The 22,783-nt window shown below is 32.8% G+C and overlaps 2 protein-coding genes across 5 annotated transcripts in view; one reads left to right on the top strand and one right to left on the bottom strand.

Annotated features, from left to right (window-relative positions):
* Window positions 1–22,783, bottom strand: part of hpca (hippocalcin) — an 802,490-nt gene that overhangs the window by 507,272 nt on the left and 272,435 nt on the right. The gene's annotated exons all lie outside the window — the stretch shown is intronic.
* atxn1a (ataxin 1a) overlaps window positions 1–22,783 on the top strand; it is a 214,356-nt gene that overhangs the window by 176,355 nt on the left and 15,218 nt on the right. Inside the window, exon 1 of one of the 4 annotated variants that reach the window (XM_087294501.1) lies at window positions 20,773–21,066. The exons of the other annotated variants lie outside the window; for them this stretch is intronic. The gene's annotated coding sequence lies outside the window, so the exon portion shown is untranslated. Of the gene's footprint in view, window positions 1–20,772; window positions 21,067–22,783 lie in introns of those variants that run through there. 4 annotated transcript variants of the gene reach the window in all.

Below are 22,783 nucleotides of genomic sequence, written 5' to 3' on the forward strand. Positions count from 1 at the left end.
TGCTCTTCTCACATAAATCCATCAGAGTGCAAAATACACACTTCAGCTGACTGACTGACTGTCCGATTGACCCACCTACCCTAAACCCAACCGAGTGTTTTCAAAAGCAGTCTAGAAAATGAGAAGCTGTCTCGGCTGCATGATTTCACCATTTCTGCCTCTTGCTTATTTATTTTATTTATATTTTTTTGCTTTTGTTTGACCTGGTTTCTGGAACTGTTCTTCACCAGACTCAAACCCTGTCATCGTGGTCAACTCCACTCTGCATCCCGAGTCCGCCTATATACTCCACGAGCCACTGGGCAAACTGGTAACATCAGAAAAGCCGTCCACACAGAGGTAAACGGTCAGCTGGTAGCACTAAAGGAACAGAAGCCGTCAGCAGTGTCATACCTCCCTGTAGCGTTCATTTTAAAGACAAAATGCAGCTACATATACCTCTGGCTACATAATTTGCGCTGTTCAGAAATTTAGACTGGGGTATGTATCTACAATGAGCCTGTGTATGTGCTTTAGGTAATGGGTTTTAAGTTGAAAATAATCAGTTTTGTAGATAAATAATGGCTTTCAAAATATGTTTTTTTTTGTTAATTCTATCTATAGCAAATGTATCGTGATTTTCTTTCTCACATATTTTTTGTGTAATTTGACATCAGTAGATTTGTACAGTTGAAGTCAGAATTATTAGCCCCCCTGAATTATTAGCCCCCATTAATTTTTTCCACAATTTCTCTTTAACGGAGAGAAGATTTTTTCAACACATTTCTAAACATAAAAGTTTCAATAACTGATTTATTTTATCTTTGCCATGATGAAAAAAAATAATATTTGACTAGATATTTTTCAAGACACTTAATACAGGTTAAAGTGACATTTAAAGGTGTAACTAGGTTAATTAGGTTAACTTGGCAGGTCAGGGTAATAATGATGGTTTGTCCTGTAGACTATTGAGAGAAAAAAAATATTTCTTAAAGGAGCTAATAATTTTGACCTTAAAATGGTGTTTAAAAACAAATAAGACTTTCTCCTAGAGAAAAAAATATTATCAGACATGCTGTGAAAAGTTCCTTGCTCTGTTAAACATCATTTGGGAAACATTTAAAAAATAACAATAAAAAAGGGGGGCTAATATTTCTGACTACAACTGTACATTTGGTAAGCTAAATAGATTTATTGATTTTTTTGTTGTATTATTTATTACCAAGGCTGCATTTATTTTATTGAATATAAAGTTTTAAAAAAAGGTCATACAATTGCATTTTAAAAGACTTTTTCTATTTAAAAATTTTGCAATTCCATTTTGAAACAACTAAAAACTGCAGCATTATAACTCCAGTTTTGAATGTCGCACAATTTTCACAAATACTTCTAATATTCTGATTTGTTGCTCAAATTTTGGTGTTTCTTATTATGATTAATGAAGAAAAATAAAAAGTTTAAAAGAACAGTCGTTATTTCCAACAAAATGGTAAACTATTTTTTATTAAGTCTCTCAAAACAATGTTATATTTAAAGAATATATATATATATAGAATCAGAATTTCCACAGGGTCTTAAAATGTCCTAAATCTCAAAATCAAAATTGTAGGCTTTAAAAAGTCTTAAATTTACTGAAATATTATGTTGTAGATCTTAAATATTTTTTAAATAGGTCTTCATTTTCCTTTGTTCATGTATAGATATCCAATTTGACCGCAACGCATACAATCATCAACAATCCATCTCACTAAAACTTTAAACTTTTTATTTAAAAAAGTAATTTTTAACTCGATTTATAATATTGGTTTTATTTTTTTGCTTACAATAACATTTGTTTAAAAGTGCTTCATGTATTTATTGCTGAAGATACCGACCTGGACAGATTGTTGTGCGTAGATTAATGAATACAAGTACAAGTTTCCACACAATATTTAAATTATTTTGTTTTTTTATTATTATTATTTTATTATTGCATTATTAAATGCTCTTAATTACAACAATAATTTTGATAGGGCAAATAAAATCTTTTCCATCTGGGACATTTGAAAAATCCCTTAGTTGTTAGCCGGTTATGAGTCTAAAATTGTATTTATAATGGTCTTAACAATGTCTTAAAGTCTTTAAATTAAACTCATGTTTTTGAAAATATCATGTTGTATGTTTGACGTGTGTATACACTGAATTGTGATAAAATAAGACCTTCTCCATTCATCTCTGAATAGCACACAACCCACTCTAGCACACAAACTGCAATCTGGCTGCCTAAAATATTGCGTCTCTGGTGTCCTTTCAGCACTCGGCCATCAGGTTTTGCTGCAGGCGCTTCACTTAAAAGCACATAAAGTTAATCTGCAGCCATTTCTCTCTCCTCAGGGCTCAGTATGGGGTTAATGCTGCGCTCTGTAATGCTGCTGGGCATGCTGGGTACAACTGTGGCGCTGCTCTCTCTGTGCCAATCTGTCTATTCACCCAGCTAATTAGTCATTGTTGGGTTTGTAGTGCTTAGAGACTGATGACGGTGGTACAGGTGAGGGAGAATGTGCTGCGTTATTATAAACATGATGGACAAAAAGAGATACTGGCAAGTATTATTAACCTTTCTTCACATATACGAGCAGAGGCAGCCATTCAAATCTTTTTGGCTCAAGACCGGTCACTTTCATTGATTTTTAGACCTTAAAAACTGAACTTTTCTTATTAAATTATTTTACTTTTTATGTATGGTCATGGAACATGTGTTTATCAAGACTGCATTTAGTTGATCAAGATACAGAAAAAAAAAAACTTTAATGATGTGAAATTTTATTAAATAGCTGGGTGAATACACACACATACGCACACGCACACACACACACACACACACACACACACACACACACACACACAATAAAGTGTAATTTATTCTCTAAATTTTGTGAAATCTTAGAGGTGTTTTTGAACTGTGAAAAATGGAGATATCGAAGAAGCTTTAGAAGTGTGAAGTTGTGAAATGTGTGAATTTGTGTTCGATTTGATTCTTTAATGTTTATTACGTTTTTTTTTTTTACCCTAAACCTGTCTTAGGTTTTGGGTAAAGGGGTTTGATTTGAAACTTATCAACGGCATGTTACACTAAAAATGCAATGCAACAGCCAAAAAACATTTTTATTTCATGCCAAAAATCATGACAATATTAAGTAAAGATGTCCCATGAAGAAATATTGCATGTTTACTGTTGTAAATAAATGTAAAAATCTATAAAAAAAAATATATATATATATATATAACTGTATAAAAATTAACTATGTAAAGTTCACAACTGTAAAGATCATTTTCTCAATATTTTATAGTACCTTTTTGATCCTCAGATTCCACAGTTTCAAATAGTTGATAGTTGACATCAATGGAAAGCTTATTTTAATAATATGCTCTATTATAACTGTATATTTGGTGTACATTATTTAATTAATTAATTAATGTATTTATTTATTTATTTATGTATTTATTTATGTATTTATTTATTTATAAGAGATAAGTAAATTATATATGAAATATAATTAATGAAATTATCATAAAACTGAATGATAATCATAATAAACTATAATATATTTAATGAAGTATATTTTATGTTCAGTTTTTTTCTGATTTTTTACAATCATAAATGTGTATATAATTAATAATAATAATAAAAATAATAATTATAATGATTATACAGTTGAAGTCAGAATTATTAGCCCCCTTTAGATTTTTTTTTCCAAATTTTTTTAACAGAGCAAGGAAATTTTCACAGTATGTCTGGTAATATTTTTTCTTTTGGAGAAAGTCTTATTTGTTTTATTTCGGCAAGAATAAAAGCATTTTTTAATTTTTAAAAAAAGCATTTTTGGGACAAAATTATTAGCTCCTTTAAGCTATTTTTTTCCGACAGTCTACAGAACAAACCATTGATATAGAATAACTTGCCTAATTACCCTAACCTGCCTAGTTAACCTAATTAACCTAGTTAAGCCTTTAAATGTCTTTTTAAGCTGTATAGAAGTGTCTTTAAAAATATCTAGTAAAATATTATTTGCTGTCATCATGGCAAAGATAAAATAAATCAGTTATTAGAAATGAGTTATTAAAACTATTCTGCTTAGAAATGTGCTGAAACAATCTTCCCTCTATTAAACAGAAATTGGGGGAAAAATAAACAGGGGCACTAATAATTCAGGGGGGCTAATAACTCTGACTTCAACTGTATATCTAATTTTAATAAAAACATGTTGCTTATAATATATTATCATAACATGCCCAACATAATAGCTAAAAGTAATCAAATATATTTTATTATTAAATAATTATATAAGAAATAAGTTAATATATATGAAACATAATGAACAAAATCATCATAATAATGAATAATCATCACAATAAATTATTATATATTAATTGAAGTATATTTTATGTTAAATTGTTTTTATTTGTACAATCATTAATAATGTGTATAAATAATAATCATAATTATAATAATAATGCATTATTAATAATAGATCTAATTATAAGAAATCTAATTATAATCACAAAATGCCCCTCATAATAGCTAAAAGCAAAAATTACAATATTTTAAGCATTCAGATTGCCTCATTACAACATTTAAAAATATATATTCTATTATTTAATAATAATATAAGAAATAATTAAATGATATAATAAACAGAGTAAAAATACCATAATAATGAATAATAATCATAAAAAATATAATATAATTAACAAAGTATATTTTAAGTTCAACTGTTTTTTACAGTCATCAATAAGTATATTTATGAATAATAATTATAATAATAATATGCATATTAATAATTAATCTAATTATAATAAAAACATGTTGCTTGTAATATATAATCAAAAGTAGTAATGACATTATTTTAAGCATTCAGAATGCTATATTACAACATTTTTAAAAAAATCTTGTATCATTAATTATATAAGAAAATGCTATATAGCAACAATGAACAATAATGTTCACTAATGAACAGTAATCATAAAAAATTCTATATTTCATTTTTAGTTCAGTTCAGTTTTTCAGTTCAATTTTATGATATCTGGGAAGAAGAAGAAGCTTTAGAAGTTGAAGTTGTGGAATGTGTGAATTGGTGTTTGATTAGATTTTTAAATTATTTTTATTAGGTTTTGGGTGTTGTGGTTTGATTTAAAACATAATAGATTTACTTAAGATATGTTATACAGAAAAATGTCATTTATTGCTCTGTCATCAACGCAATAGCCAAAAATACATTAAGTCAAAATTGATATTTTTGTCTTTTATTTCAAAAATCATTACGGAATTAAGTAAAAATGTCCTGTGAATGAATATTGAATATTTACTACTGTAAATATATAAAAACTCAATTCATGATTAGTAATATGCATTTCTAAACTCTTTATTTGAGCAACTTTAAAGATAGTTTTCTCAGTATTTAACTTTTTTCCTCCAAATTTCACAATTTCAAATATTTGTATATTGGCCAAATAATGTCCTATATCCTAACAAAAACATACATCAATAGAAAGCTTATTTTTAAAATATGCTATGTTATGACAATATAGCTGGTGTACATTATTTTAAAAAAACAAATTTTTATTTAAAAAAAAAAAAAAACGCTATTAACTATTAGTGTATGTAAAAGCGCAGCCAGGACATTCTTCAAAATATCTCCCACAGATTTATATCACTGGTTATAAACGGATTATCTCAGAATGAACTTTTCTTTATTAAGCCATTCCTTTTAAAACTGCGTGTGAATGTTGAGTCTCCTTAATGCACACATGTATGCGTGGGTTTGCAGAAGTGTGTGTAATATGCATATGTATTGAGCTCTTCATGTGTCTCCGTGGCGACTCATCTCTAGAGTTTATCCCTCACAGAAGCAGAGTGAGGGAAACCACAGCTGAGCACAGACAGTCAGAGGGAGTCACAGCCATTCTCCCTCATGCAGGTGCGATCAAAGCCATTCAGCCCTGCATATCAGTCTGAAGCCATTCAGTGTGCGTGCGTGTAAAAGGACACATCTGGAGATGAGAGGGTGGTTACATTCTTCTGAATGGTGCAAAGCTTTCCTGTGAGCTTTACTAGGAGTGGATTTTAAAGGGGACATGTGGAAAGCTACTTTTCTAAAATACAGCCCTCAGCCCTCATGTGAATTTTTCAAATATTTCCCAAATGATGTTTAACAGAGCAAAGAATTTTTCACAGTAATTCCTATGTATTTTTTTTTCTTCTTGATAAAATCTGATTTTTTTTATTTTGGCTAGAATAAACTTATTTTTTAACCATTTTAAGGTCAATATTACTATATTATGGTATATTATTATATTACAACTGACATTGTTTACTCATACTTTACTTTTTAATGAGCTTATTTCATCTGTTAAACACAAAATAAGCTATTTTGTTGAAAGCTGGAAACCTGTAACCACTGACATCCATAGTATTTGTTGTTGTTTTTTTCTCTACTATGGAAGTCAATGGTTACCAGTGTTAGGGAAAGATACTTTTGAAAGTAGTGCATTAAAATATTAAGTTACTCCACAAAAAAGTAACTAATTGCATTACTTTTTATAGAAAGTAATGTGCTATATTACTTTTGAGTTACTTTTGTGTTACTTTTCCTTACCTGGCTGAGGTTCGATCTCTTTCAGTACTTGCAGATGTTTTTTCACCTTTTTTATAGGGAAGATCTGCATTTAACAACCACCTATATAACCTACACCTTCATTTTCCTTTAAAAAAATGTAGGATAAAATTATATTTTGAGAACTTTCTGAGCCCAGAGCTACAGTTCATGCTGTATATACAGATTAAGGAAAGCATGTAAACTAATGTGTTTGCTACTTTTGTATGTTTTGTGTTATTAGTTTAGTAAATTCACTGTCCATCGAGATAAAGATTGCAATAAAGAGAATTAAGAGAACTAACATTAAATAATTTCTATTAAGGAAAAAACTAATTTTAAACCTTGAAAATGTTTAATAACAAAATGAACAGTAAGATAATAAAAAAACATCCCCAACTCAAAATAAATCTTTGAGCTTTATACATTGAATAAATTGATTCCCGTCGTCTTAACAAATGTGTTAATCATTTTTCCAAAGATAAAAATCTTACTATATTACAAGACGTCGCTTCTACAGTAGACAAAGGCTGGATCTCCTCAACAATAAAAGCAAATAGCATATATTCTTTGTTTAGTCAAATTAATTGTGAATAATTTACATTTACCAGGAGGAAGTGGACTGATGCTAATCATTTTGTGTTTAGCTGGAGGTGGGAAATGGGTGTAGTGCTTGCATCCATTTTTTTTAGTATTTTCGATGTTGTGTTTCTTGCAGTTGTGAAGAGTTTTACTTACACATAATCTACACTTAACGACAATCCACTTCGTTTCTTCGATGAGTTAAAAAAAACCAGAATCGATTGTAAAAATGTAAGTCTCCGGGCCTGCTATTGTTTCTGTTTCTGACTGTTTGTAGTGATGACGGGCGATTCGCGAATGAACCGTTTGTTTTATCCGGATCTTCTAAGTGAACCGGTCGAATTTGTTCATTATATTGAATGGAGTTGTAGTGAAACGGATTGTCTCTTCAGTTATAACACACCGGATACCCCCTTTGACTCGAAATAAACCAATATCCTGAGTTATTCAGTTACTAGAACAGTACACTGACTCATCTACTGTGAAAAAAAGAGACCTGATGATGATGATGATGATGAGGAGTGCGAGCCGACTGTCTGTTTCCTTGCAGCATGTCCTCTTATTGAATGTTTGATCCAAGCTGACTAAGGTCATTTTTGGAACTTGCGTTACATTTTTTAAAAAATACCTCAAATAATATTACTTATTTGAAGCAGTGGCGCAGTAGGTAGTGCTGTCGCCTCACAGCAAGAAGGTCGCTGAGTAGCTGCTTCGAGCCTCGGCTCAGTTGGCGTTTCTGTGTGGAGTTTGCATGTTCTCCCTGCGTTCGCGTGGATTTCCTCTGAGTGCTCCAGTTTCCCCTACAGTCCAAAGACATGTGGTACAGGTGAACTGGGTAGGCTAAATTGTTCGTAGTGTATGAGTGTGTGTGTGTGTGTGTGTGTGTGTGTGTGAATGTGTGTGTGGATGTTTCCCAGAGATGAGTTGTGGCTGGAAGGACATGCCCTCGTAAAAACTTGCTGGATAAGTTTGCGGTTCATTCCACTGTGGCGACCCCTGATTAATAAAGGGACTAAGCCGAGAAGAAAAAGAATAAATGAATATTACTCATTTATAAAAGTAATGCGTTAGTTTACTCGTTACTTTGGGAAAGTAATATTAGTACATATCGCACATTGCTTATAACGGGTTACTCCCAACGCTGCTGGTTACAGCTTTTCAGCTTTCTTCGAAATATCAACAGAATAAAGAAAAAACTTTAAAACATGTAAAAGGTGAGTACATTTTAATTTTAGAGTGAACTATCCCTTTAAAAAGGGGATTGCAGGTAAAGGCTCCGCCCTCTTTTAAAAAGTAGCTGCACATTTGCATTTAAAGGAACACATACATAGAGGGTGTTTTGTTGCTCACAACCAAACTTGCAAATTTGACAAGTTATAATAAATGATCTGATTGGTATTTTGGGCTGAAACTTATTTAACATGTTATGACAAGGGGCACAATGTATCACCTTTAAATCATCGCGCTGACAAAGGGACGAACAGGACTTGTAACACATTCTTGTCATTCACACCTTAGCATTCAGTGTGATATCTGTCATTTTATGTGTTAGGCGAATGTAACTATTTAAAGAATCATGCATATGAACGACTTGATGTGTGTGCGGATTGCGGTATATTTTTATTTATGTGTACTGTGATTAGCAGCATGTGTCAAGTATAAAACACGAGTGATAATTATACTTGGATATGATTTTAACTCGACTTTCCAAGTAATATAATAAAAGAGAGTTTAAAATAGATGTGCCCGCGATGGTCTGAGCTTCCACCATGCTCGCGTCATTAACATAGTTGGTGAATGCAAAACCAGATGGGGTTGCAGTCTATATTGACTACTTCAAAAGTTCTTACACTTGAAAATAATAATTATATAGTATTATAATAATATACACTACCTGACAAAAGTCTTGTCGCCTATCCAGGTTTTAGGATCACCAAATAATAACTTATACAAATAATAATCAGAAGTGGCTTAAATGAAAGGCAAAGATCTCTAGATCATGCTTATTTTACTAAAATAAAATATGATCATGCCTTGTTTTTTTAATTATTTAATTAGGACAGTAAGGTCAGACAGTATAAAATATAAAATCATGGTGCAGTGATAAAAAAATTTATATTGTATATGAGGTTGGAGGATTGCATCCATACATCTCTGCAGTGACTTAAATAACTTAATAATAAACTCATCTGGAATGGCAAAGAAAGCGTTCTTGCAGGACTCCCAGAAGTCATCAAGATACTTTTGTGTATTTTTAGTAAAAAAAAATAATTTTTTAGTATTTTTATCTTAGTTCATGTTAGTAATAATAATACAGTATAAGCCAATGCAACCAGATTGTTAAGTGTGGCCAACATTACAAAGAGTGGAGTTATTGTTTTCTTTAATATAATGTTAATATGACAAATGCTGCACACAAACTCTCTGGTTGTTTTGTGTATATTGTATAATTCTGTACTCTCCAGTTTGTCAGCACTATTGTCTTCAACTTCCATCAGATGCTAAAACGAAAACAGGAAGTGAGCTTTTCTGCAACTGTGCAACGCTCTTGCATAATTAATGAGGCTAGCTGTGCTTCTTTATGATTGGTTGTCAGTTGCTAGACATTTCAGTTTCACAGTTTTTAAGAGCTTTTTCTCAAGCAGTGGTGTGTTTTAACTCTATATAGGACTTGTGTGACAGCATTCCGGGGTATTAAAATTGCAATCTTGATTCTACATCTTAAATGGTTACTAAAATCTTTATGTTGTCAGGTTTCTCTGTGATTTAATGACTGCAAGTGGTAGAGAGGAGGAGGAGGATGATGCTCTTAACTGTAAAGAGTAGATCCATTTTGTGCAGTGAATGATTTAAAGGCATAATTACCTAAGAATTAAACATTTAGTTATAATCATAGACTGTAAAAAATATGGATGTAGTATACATGACGTCACCTATCGGTATCTGAACATCACAAATGAAGCTACAAATGGACGTGGCGAACCGTCGTCATTTTGTTCGCACGTCATTGCACCAATCGCGGGTAACCAAAAATGTACAAAGAGGCGGGGCGTGAGCGGAGCTACAGATGCCTGCCAGCATTTTGCTTAAATTCGTTTGTCTTTGGGAGAAACGCTTAACTCTTTATTACCTGCGACTTGTTTGTGCTCTGACCACATGTGATTGGTTGTGTACTATATCAATAAATTATGTTTGATCTTTTAAAAACACTGTTGTAATACATTGAGCCACTAAACATTGTTTTTGTGATGTTTTGCTTCAGGTGGAAAACGCAAAGTACTTTTGAATGCTTCAAATATGGTCTGTATTAGTAAATGCAAGGCTTTTTTTGAAATCCAGGCATGAAACTGTATGACAACGTTTCAGATGGCTGTTCTAGAGTCTACAGCTAATCAGTCTGTCAGATTCTGGAGTGCAAGTTCTAAAGAAAATTCTAAACGATCTTAAATAAAACAAATACATTTATAGAGATGGTATATAAGTATATAATTTCAGTCACCTGGGAAATGGAGGCAACTTGAATGGTTTGTGGGCACAATTAAGTGCACATAGCATGCTGTATTATCTGATGATTGTAGGAAATAATCCCAAAAGGCAATTGACTGTGTAAAGCCACATAAAAATTAAAAAGGTAAATATGCTGAGTTCAGTGGCTAATCAGTCGGAATCAGCTGAGGTGACGTGATGGCGACCAGCGAAACTTAGCTGTCACTCAAGTGACTATGCCTTTAATTATGCAGACTTAATATAAATGAAATTGATAAGTTATAAAAAATTTCACCCCCTCACAGTAGTCATGAAGGGTAGTATTAGATATATACACCATAACCATCTTTTGTACCAGGCTCTAAACATTAGCTGTAAAAATGGCCAATTTAGTATTGCAGTCAATGAACATCTGGAGTTTCTGGTGCCAGCCCTTAAAGGCGAGTCGATGAATTGCAGTTTCAGTTCATTCCGTGTTGGCTTCACGAGGGAGAGCGCAATGTTGCCGCTTGGTGACGATGTACTCACCCTTACGTGGTTCCATATGGTTTTAAAAAAAATAAATTAAGTAGATATTTTGAACAATGTTGGACATCTATAGACACTGACATCCATAACTGGGGAAAATACTGTGCAAATTAATTTTGAAACATTCTTTAAAGTATCTTCTTTTTTGTTCAACGGTAGAAAAGAACTTATTAACTTTGGATGAAGTGAAGGGTGAATAAATGATGGCTAAATTTGGTATCACTAAAATGAAAGTTCACCCAAAAGTTCAAAATGACTTACTATTTACTCACCTTCAGGTCGTTCCAAACAGTAATGGTTTTCATCAACTGTTAAACACCAAAGAATATATTCTGCTGAAAAAAGCTGAAAAACCATTGACTTCCATTGTAGGAAAAACAAATACCATGGAAGTCAATGGTCAAATGTTTTCCACATTTTTCAAAAGATCTACTTTTGTGTTTCACAGAAACTCAAAAAGGTTTGAAACAAAACAAAAACAAAGAGTGAAACATTTTAATTTTTGGCTGAACTGTTTGGAGGAACATTTTGTTATCAGTTTAGTTCAGTCTTCCAGAATGAGAGCTTTTTAATCCGACAGTTAACTCACCGTTTCTGTTTCGAATCATCATCGTCTCTTTCATCTAGCTTTGTTGCTTATAATATCTGTCTGTATCTCCATTTCCCTGTCCATTTACTACTCTCTCAGGTGACTGCACGCGCTTCAGAGTAAACACACGAAAACTAATTGAATTACCCTGAAGGCCCAGGAATGGAGAGCACAGCTAATTTGTAGCCATGGCCACAGACAAACCTTCCCGCGCTGCTTGTTTTTGTTGACTGCGGCTCTGTAAACAGCTTGCCTAACAAGGGGAACTCCTTGCGTGCCCGTCATGTGCTGCGCTTGGGATTGACTTGCAGTAATGACCAAAGCTGAGCTCAAAGCACTGACAACCTCTGACTGCCTCATACTTTCCATAACGTGGCCCATAGGGACACAATCAGCCATGCGTTAAATTGACTCATCGCAGGCCCACATGGAGCCCGAGCACACAGAACAGAGGCCAGCATCACTCACAAAGTTCACTTCTATGTTCGTCTGTATTTTGAGGATGTATTCAGATGGCAGTAATGGAGCAGTATACTACAATAGCATCATTAAGCAATCAAAAATAACTATTATAATTTGGGGAAGCAGAGTAGTGTTTCAGTTTTCGTATTTTTTTTTGGCGATGGCAGTTTAAAGATGCCTCATATGGAGAGTAAAGTCTTATGAATTGCTCAGGTGTGATTTCTTTTCACAGACTTTAACAGAGTGTAAAATTCTTGGTTCTGTGGGCCTCCTCCATCAAGTCTGATCTTTATTTTGTATTCTCTATTGGTTTTAAGTCAGGTGATTGGCTGGGCCATTCTACAACTTGATTTTCTTTCTCTGAATCCATCTGAGAGTTTCCTTGGCTGTGTTTTGGGTTATTGTCTTGCTGAAATGTCCACCCTGGTTTCATCTTCATCATCCTGGTAATGTGGATGTCGGACTGAAGCAGCTTATATTCATTTACAATGACGAAGGGCAGAGGCTTGCTAAATAAATTTTGAGAGGTTTCAGCTGCTTTCTGGGCTTTCACTGCCTTTTTACACCTCCATTTCAACACTTTATGTGCTCAATACTTTTTACCTTTTTATTACACATAACTTAATTTGTAAACTAGTTAGATTTGTTTTCTTTTCGTATATCGGTTTCTTTGGTTGTTATCAACATCTGGTGAAAATTTCAAGTCAACAGCACCTTTAGAATGATGTTTTCTGAGAAAAAATATGACGTGTTAAATACCTATTTCCCCCACTGTATATTGCAATATTTTATATATATAAAATTTCACCAGATGATATAAAGAGGTCTATTTGGAAAGAATTCAACATTTTAGATCAATTGGGATGACTTTATAAGGGAGAGTGTCTGCATAAAATATAATAAACCAATCACAAACGTTGATAAATATAGTAATAATGCAACAAATAAAATGTACTGTGCTTAATGATTTTCTGGACATCTAGCAATATTCAGATACACAAATTTAATAATGAACTAGCACTGTATAGTTTTCACACACACAATTAATCTTCCTTAAAGTTAAAACATCATTTTTTTTTCAAAAAATTTTTTTTACTGACTTTTAAACAATTCTCAGTCACAGACCCTAAAATCACATAAATAATAAACGTTTTGGTAAGTTTGTGGGTAAATGTTTCAATGACTAATGAAGTAAAGTAACAAATTACAAATACTCAAATTACTGTGATTCAGTTGTTTTTTCGAGGATTTGTAATTTACTAAGTAGTGTTAAAATGTACTTTCCCTTGAGTACATCTTTAGTGCAGTATTGGTACTTTTACTCCACTACTTTCCTTTAATCTGCAGTTACTACTTTATTTTTTCTTTTCTATTAGAAAAATCAGCCCTGAGATTCCTGTCCAGTTGAATCACACATAGTAGTAATGAGGTAAATCACATGATAATGAACTACCTCAAGACATAGGCGATTTATTATTGCAGAAAACTGTTTGGAAGCATTAAAAGTGTCCAAGAAGATGTCCAAAATCATTAAACGCAATGACCCAGACACTTTTTAGATGCATATCAATGATGAAAATATGACGGATGTTTACTGTATGAAAACCAAAATGGCCCAAAACACCCAGCAGGCACAAGACGTCAACATGATGTCAGATTGAAGTTGTACCCCAACATTGTGGGGACGTTGCAATTTGTTTGGAAATGAAAATCGGGTTGACCTTAAAACTCAGCACCAGGCTGACGTCAATGTCCAAAATTACAACCTAAAATCAACCAAATATAAACGTATAATGATGTTACAGCTTGACATTGTGTGGACGTTACCACTATGACATCTATCACATGCTGGATTTTGGTTTCCATACCTGATGAATAAATGTCAGTATTTAATGTTAAAATGATGTTGGTTTAAAAATCGACATTGGATTTTGGTCACTTTCTAACACAACCTAAAATCAACAAAATATTAACGTCATTTGACGTCATTATTGGACATCAAAATAACGTTGTCCCCAGACGCTGGCTAGACTTTAATATTGGTCACCTGACATCAAAGCCTAAATTTAACCTAATAACAACATCTTATGACGTTGTGTGTGCTGGGCAATAACTAAATGCACTACAGAATGTTACGTTTGCAAACATCCACAAATTACATGTAAATGCATCCAATTTTTACAGCGTAATACTCACTACTCACTGCTCTTGAGTACTTTTGAAAGGTCTATTTTTTACTCATACTTTGAATAATATTTACAACAAAAAGTTTTACTTGCAGTGTGTTCAAATATAGCTTCTGGTCACTTATAATAACGGTTCAACATTGCAGATCCTGCGATGCGACTATTGCGGATGCACATATTGTGATATTAATGCAGAAACTGTATATTGTGCAGCTCAAATGTTAATGATGAATACTAAAATAGTTGACAAATATTTTCTTGTTTTTCCTCACTAAATGTAATGTTTTATTTTACGTGTTGCTGTTTTTTTATTTATTTATTTTTATTTTTTTTGGAATTGATTCCAGTTGCTGGTCCTTGAATCAATTCCTCACTGTGGAACATATCGCGCCATGACCACAAGATATAAAGGTCACTGAAAGTAGCCGTCGTCTTCTAAAGAAAGATTTGTAAAGCTGTGATTGATTTTACAATTTGGCTGCTCCTGAAATGGGTCATAGCTCACACAACCCCAGTAGTAAATATGCTTAAAAAGAAGAGCGGATGTGTCTGAGCTGAGAGTGCACAGATCAGTTTAATGACCAAGCTTGCTTAAACTTTATACTACTGTCAAATTGTACTCTGAAATAATAAACAACATCACAAACTACTGGAAACAGCCTTTCTACACCATTTCACTCATTTCATTTTTTTTTATTATTTAGCATAAATTATAAGATAAAGACCTTCACATTATGCATCAGTTATTTTTTATTTTTGTTTTAGAATAGCTCTCAAAACCTTCCTATATGGTCATCATTTTTCACCATAAATCAAGCAGTTCATAAGTTTATAATCTACATTTTTACATCAATTGCAATCCTTTCTGTGTTGGTGCTGTTCAATATATCAGCATTTGCAGTCAAGCTATTAGAAATGCATGTTCACAGAATGAAAGTGTGTCCTAAAACACCACTAACTTAAAGTAGTGAAAGGTACTAATCGGTAATATCCATTGACACAAGTTTTAGCATGACATACTGTAAGCTGCTTGTTAGAAAGTTTGCCATTTTGCAATTTTTGTAATTTCAAGTTAAAAGGAAAATGAAATTAAAGGGATAGTTTGCCCAAAAATGACAATTCTGCAGTGATGTAAAGTAACAAATTACAAATACAGAAATTACTGTGATCGAGTAGTTTTTCTCAGAGATTATCATTTACTAAGTACAGTAGTTTTAAAAATGTGTACTTTTACTTTCCCTTAAGTGTTTAGTGCCGTATTGGTACTTTTACTCCACTGCTTTCCTTCATCCTGCAGTCACTACTTTATTTTTTCTTGTCTATGGGGATTATAAAAATCAGTCCAGTGATTCCTGTCCAATCAAATCGCACATAGAAGATAAATTGTGGCATAATGAACTACCTTAAGACATGGGTGATTTATAATTGCAGCAAACCTCTTAGAAGCATTAAAAGTGTCCAAGAAGGTGTGCGAAATTTTTACACGCATTGACCCAGAGACTGTTTAGATCAGGGGTCACCAATCTCGGTCCAGGAGGGCCAGTGTCCCTGCAGGGTTTAGCTCCAACTTGCCTCAACACACCTGCCTGGGTGTTTCAAGTATACCTAGACCTTGATTAGCTTGTTCAGGTGTGTTTGATTCGGGTTGGAGCTAAAATCTGCTGGACACCGGCCCTCTAGGAAGTTTGGTGACCCCTTGTTTAGATGCATGTCACTGATGAGAAGATGACGGATGTTTACTGTATGATGAACAAAATGCACTGAAAAAAGTGTTGCATGCAGAATTGTTGCACACAATTTATTTTTGTTGAATTTAAACAAACAAATTAAATTAAATAATGTTCAACTTAATTTGTTTGTTTAAATTCAACCCAATTAAATTGTTTACAACCACTTAACGTAAAAAAATTTTAGTAAATCCAAGGAATCTACTTTGAATATATTATTTTTCAGTGTGGCCTTAAACACCCAGCAGGCATGTGGCATTTTGTTTGGTAATGAAAATCAGGTTGACGTCAGAACCCAACGTCAGGCTGACATCGGTGTCCAACCTAAATTAAACCAGATATCAACGTGTAATGATGTTACAGCTTGTCGTGGTGTGGACGTTATCACTATGACGTCTATCAGACGTTGGATTTTGATTGCCATACCTGATGAATAAATGTTAGTATTTGACGTTAATATGTTGTTGGTTTAAGATGTTGGCTCAATGTTGGATTTTGGTCACTTTCCAACAAAACCTAAAATCAACCAAATATCAACTTCATTTGACGTCGTTATTGGACATCAAAATAAAATTGTCTTTAGATGCAGGCTAGACATTGCATTTTAGTAACCTGCCATCACAACCTAAATCTAACCTATTATTAACGTCTTATGATGCCTGCTGGGCAATAACAAAATGCACTACAGAATGTTACGTTTGCAAACATCCACAAATTACATGTAAATGCATCAGCAATACTCCCTACTCTTCAGTACTTTTGAAAGGGCTACTTTTTACTCATACTTTGATTAATATTTACAACAGATACTTACTTTTACTCTACTTGCACTTCGTTTTTAGGCAAGTAATGGTACTTTTACTTAAGTATGATTTTTCAGTACTCTTTCCATCACTGCAGTTCTGTAATTGTTTACTCACCCCTAATGCCAGTTTGAGTACAATAGAAAATATATTGATAAATGTAGGAAACCTGAAACCATTGACATCCGTATAATGTAACAATGTTACTAAATTTTTTTATTATATCTTCTTTTGTTCTCAACAGAAGAAAAAACTTTCATTGAGCAGTTTTTTTGTTTTGTTTTTTCTTGATGAACTGTCTCTTTAATACACTAAATATTTAGTTTTTATATCAAACTGCAGATTTATATGTCTTTAGATTGCATTAACCACAATAACTCGCTTTTCTTGTATGTGGGCAGCATTTGTGTTGTCCACCCTTACTGCACCATCCTCACAACCAATGAGCAGAATATATATTTATCAAAACTGCTTAGCTAACTAGGTCAGCTAAACAAACTCTGCAGCCTTCAGCTGTGAATCTGAGACGTTGCTGTCTGTAGCAGCACCTGCTGGAGTCTTTACAGAACTACATCAGTACCACAGATAACATTCTCTGTAGTATTAATGCCGTTTAAATCTTAAATGGTGCAGAAACACAGAGGTTCAGAGTCTTACGATTAGAAGAGATGTCACTGTACAGGATTAGCATCACAGTGTCCTTGTGCTTTCATTGAGCTCACCTAAAACGAGCTGCTAATCCTGGGAACGCCGTGGCTCTCTGGGGAAATGTGTGTGTGTGTGGGTCTGTGTTTGTGTGTGCTCTTCTGCTCAAATGATTAGTGCTGTGTGTGGGAGTCATGTAAGGCAGAGGGCTTACTGTATTTACTCGTCTGAGTAGTTTGTCTGATGTCTTCAGCTCTTTCAGGACTTTTAGAAAAGAAACTTCTACTGTATAAACAATCTGTTGTCATCTACTGTAGTGAGTACATGAGCATATCACATTTAAATGGAGCCAGATCTGTCTCAAAAATAATACATTTAAAATATGTAATTCAAACATGCACAGAACAGTTCACATTGCCAATTCGTATATCTGTAAACGCACAATTCATGAATTCACAAGTCACTAACATAAATATTTTCACCAAAATAATTGGAATTGTGTATTTGAGAATCATGTTTTGAATTAAGAATCGAATTTGCGTAGTTATTAAATTTTTTTGGAATTTACAAATTGGATTTGCATATTTTTTAATTGTTTTTTACATTTATTAATTGGATTTGTGTGTTTTTAATCTTTTTGGAATTTACAAGTTGGATTTGCGTATTTTTAAATTGTGTTTTGAATTTATGAAGTAATTTGAGTATTGTATAGTTGAGTTTACAAATTATAATAGCATATTTTTGAATTTTTTTACATTTATAATTAGCATTTGCATATTTTTGTAATGGTTTTTGAGTTTATAAATTGGATTTAAGTATTTTTTATTTTTTTACATTCATGAATTGGAGGCGTATTTTTGAATTATTTTTTAAAGTTATTAATTGGATGTGTGTGTTTTTGAATCATTTTTTTAAATTATGAATTGGATTTGCAAATTTCTGAATCATTTTTTTTTAATTTATGAATTGGATTTGCATAATTTTTAATTGTTTTTTACATTTATCAATTGGATTTGTGTGTTTTTAATCTTTTTGGAATTTGCAAGTTGGATTTGCGTATTTTTAAATTGTGTTTTGAATTTATGAAGTAATTTGAGTATTGTATCGTTGAGTTTACAAATTATAATAGGATATTTTTGAATTTTTTTAATTTATAATTAGCATTTGTATATTTTGTAAAGGTTTTTGAGTTTGTAAATTGGATTTAAGTATTTGATCTTTTTTTACATTTATGAATTGGAGGCGTATTTTTAAATTATTTTTTGAAGTTATTAATTGGATTTGCGTGTTTTTGAATCATTTTTTGAAATTATGAATTGGATTTGCAAATTTCTGAATCATTTTTTTAATTTATGAATTGGATTTGCATATTTTTGAATTGTTTTTTTATTTATTAGATGGATTGTGGTGAAGATGTTATTAAAGCATTAAAGCAGAAGATATCTTTGGCTTTTATTGTCTATATTCAAGTATTTACGATATTTATTTTATTTTTGTGGACAATATGCTTGACTAAAAATTCTGAAGAACTAACACATTTGGTTTCTGAGGTCATGTTTACATGACAACAATGTAGTTTTCTTAGCATTATTGAAAATCAACATATTACCATGTAATTTTAGTACCCTTTGACACTGAAAACTAGAGTAATTATTAAGAAAAATCAGCTTTGTCTTTCACAGGAATAATTTGCATATTCAAATAAAAAAAGACAACATAAAATTATATGAGTTTTTCACAGTATTACTGTGATTGTAAAAAAAAACATGCAAGCTTGATGAGCATAAATGATCCCAAAAAACTTCCTTTGAACAGTAATGTATATTAAATAAATTATTTATATAATATTAATTTTCAGGTCACACTTTAATTAATTAACTTTAATTAAGGTACAATTTAGTGGCATTAACAATTATTACCTAAGACTGTTAGCTAAATACTAATTATTTCATAAAAACATGCGTTTTTAATGGGTCTTGAGATGCCTAAAGTCTGTCCACAACCTCTTAAAACCCACTTGGGGCACGTATATTATTCATTTCTGCTGTATATACCCAGATGTAAGTGCAATACTTTTATATATTTTATAATTTCAGCAAGAGTAATGATTGACTATGAATGTAAAGGACGTCACTTGTAGACCTAATCAGGACAGGGTATATATTGAACTACATGTACATAAAATTGTAAACACATGTAAATATAGACATGTACAAATGTATACAAGTGTATATTAATGCATTTTAGGACATGTGCATTTGTGCCATCCACCCACGACTAATTTTGGCTCGGGAGAGGACGTTGCAGTCCGGCCAATGTTTGCTGGGTAGCAGCTTATTAATAGTTATTTAGGTAGTAGTTTGGTTTAGGTATTGGTTAGGAAAAGGGATGTAAAATAAGTTCATAATAATAAGCAGCCTATATCTTATTATTATTATTAATAGTGTTGTTGTTGTTGTTGTTGTTGTTGTTGTTGTTGTTGTTGTTGTTGTTGTTGTTGTTGTTAATATTATTATTGTTGTTATTATTTATTGTTGTTGTTGTTATTGTTTTTATTATTAATATTAACATTAACATTAATAATAATAATAATAATAATAATAATAATAATAATAAGCCAGTAGTTAACAGTTGGAATTAGTACGTAAACTACAATGTTAGCAATATCCATATTAATGAATATTCATACAATAATTAATGCTTTAATTTAGTCATAACACATAGTTTTATAATAGTTCATATGTTTGTGATTTATGAAAAAGGTCTTTTGATGTGGTCTTCTATCAACAAAAGAACACACAAAAAAAATCTGTTCGTTTTAGTACCAATCAAGCTCTGGAACATAAACATGCCTGTAGTAGTAGCAGCAGCCTTATATCTCTCTCCATCGCTCTCTGGTTTAATCTTCACCGCTCTCTTTTTACAACCCTCCTCCTCCCTCCCTCCCTCTCTCCATTTCCCTCGTACTCTGGTTCCCTCACCCTCCTCTTTCTCTCTCTCTCTTTCATTCTCTCTCTCTTTCTCCAGCAGTGTAGTCTGGGCGCTCTGCCAGCTGGCATGTGTCTTTTTTGAATGAATACCTGATGAAGTTGCTGGTGCGCAGTGAGGTGAGGTGTGGGCGGAGCCGAGTAAGCGGGCGAGCGAGTGAGTGAGAGAGAGAGAGAGAGAGAGGGAGGGAGATCTGGCTGTCGACAAGGCCTTGCATAACGCACATTTGGGAGCTGCAGGCAGAGCTCCGAGCTCAGGCTGCCTGTGTGACACACGGGGCCCGGCGGGGCAGGGGGCAGAGCCTCACTACAACCATGACTTAGAGGCAGAAGGGCCACCGTTACGCACGGGTCACACTGCTGTACCTCTGTACAGGTGGAGGAGGGTGAGGGGGGCTCTCTTTGTATCTGTTTGAGTCCTGAGGGAATAAGGGAGAGACTTGGACGGCCTCTTAGTACGGTAAGCTTAACACACTTCTACTGCTGAGTTCGTGAGTGTGTCTGTTTGGTTTCGGTTGCAGAGTGTTTTCGAACTGTACCTGAAGGGCATATCTGCAGCTTTCATTTGTAAGGATTCTGCTTTGTTGAATTATATTTTTTAAGTTGTAAATAAAAAGTTATAGCATTTCCTTTAAATTTTTAAGTCTAGTTTAAGGTTACTTAGCATTTTTAATTCTAATTAATAGTGAAATTTGCTTGCAGTTTTTTGGATAAAAGTTAATAAAATTAGGTTAGGCTTTATATTCTTGTTAGAGTATCACTATAAATAATTCTACGGAGTAATATTAATTTACAACAGATCAGAATGAGGGTTAAGTTTACAGTCAGTTGCGTGTTATTATGCATAATTTATTGTTATTACTTTTGTTGTTGTTGTTGTTGTTGTAGCTTGGTTCCCAGCAATATCTACAGGCTGTTTCGGCAGCTTTCCTTTGAACAGGTTTTGTTTTGTCAAGTTTGCAAAATACATAGCCTTTTTTGACTTTATACTTCAACATTAATAACTTATAATTACTTTAAAATAATGGTTTAATTAAATTATTAATGTTAGTTAATGTGTTTACTAACATCAACTAGTATCAATTATCTTGTTAATCATAATTCAGCATTAAATAATGCATTATTAATATCCAAATTTGTGCTTGGTAACATTAGTTAATGCACAGTAAGTTCACACGAACTAACGTTATTTAACTTAAACAACATTAACATTAATAAAGATTAATAAATACTGTAATAAATGTATTACTAATAGTTTGAACATGTTATTAAATACATAAAATATTAAGTAATATCTTTGTTATTAACTGTAAAATTAGCTGCCAGATTTTAATGAAGTGGTGTTAGTGAGGCCAGCAGGGGGCACTCAACCTGCAGTCTGGGTAGCTCCTAACGCCCCAGTATGGTGAATGGGACTTTCTCCTGCTCAGTGAGCGCCATATTTTAGATGAGACATCAAACCGAGGTCACGACTCTCTGTGGTTGTGAAAAATCTCAGGATGTCCTAGGAGAAAGAGTAGGTGTTGAACCCCGGCATCCTGGCCAAATTTGCCTACTGGTCTCTGTCCATCATAGCCTCCTAACGATACCGATACCATAATTGACTTCTTCACTCTGTCTCCACTCCATCAATCAGCTAATGTGTGGCATGCGGTCTGGTGCAATATGACTGCCATCACATCATCCAGGTGGATTCTACACAATGGTGGTAGATGAGGAGATTCCCCCTAATGTGTAAATCACTTTAAGTGTCCAGAAAAGCGCTATTTAAATGTAAGGAGTCATTATTATTATGAAACTTTCTACAACAGATTTAGGTTCTGCTGATTGTCTTAATTTAAATGAAATACTGAGTAACTTACTGTGTGGTTAGGGTTAGTTACATGGAATTATGCATCATTTATAATTATTATTACAGTAAGTAAACAAGGTTTAACACAAGCATTATATAATCTTATAGCATTTCTTAACTAACACTTAACAATAAGGTTCAATTAGAACAGCTCTGTTTGTATTAACTCGCATTAAAAAGACTAATAATATCTTATGTTAGTGCATTAACTTATAGTAACTAATAGAAAAACTGCTGCCTAATAAGAATGTTCATCATACGTATGTGCGTATTGCTTTCACATAGACACAGAAAGTCAACAGTAATGCTAAATCATATGCAGTCT

The sequence above is a fragment of the Danio rerio genome, chromosome 19 (genome assembly GCF_052040795.2).
Source record: "Danio rerio strain M-AB ecotype USA chromosome 19, GRCz13ab, whole genome shotgun sequence".
NCBI classification, from domain to species: domain Eukaryota; kingdom Metazoa; phylum Chordata; class Actinopteri; order Cypriniformes; family Danionidae; genus Danio; species Danio rerio.